The 200-nt window shown below is 40.5% G+C and overlaps 1 long non-coding RNA gene across 1 annotated transcript in view; it reads left to right on the top strand.

The window, feature by feature from the left end:
* The window catches only part of LOC119594920, a 6,919-nt gene that overhangs the window by 5,905 nt on the left and 814 nt on the right, over positions 1 to 200 (top strand). The window lies entirely within an intron of this gene.

Below are 200 nucleotides of genomic sequence, written 5' to 3' on the forward strand. Positions count from 1 at the left end.
CACCACCATCGCGCCTTGGAAATCCATGTGTGAATATATTTTCCCGACCTGCATAACAAGCGAAGAGGCAAATTGTGGGCAAAACCATTTATATGAAGCCAAATAGAATTTGCGTTGCCAGTATGCACGGAATTTTACGGTAACTACCATTCACACAATTAATATTCCGTCGAATGTATGAGACAGCAATGTATATAGTC

Source organism: Penaeus monodon, chromosome 34 (genome assembly GCF_015228065.2).
Source record: "Penaeus monodon isolate SGIC_2016 chromosome 34, NSTDA_Pmon_1, whole genome shotgun sequence".
NCBI lineage: Eukaryota > Metazoa > Arthropoda > Malacostraca > Decapoda > Penaeidae > Penaeus > Penaeus monodon.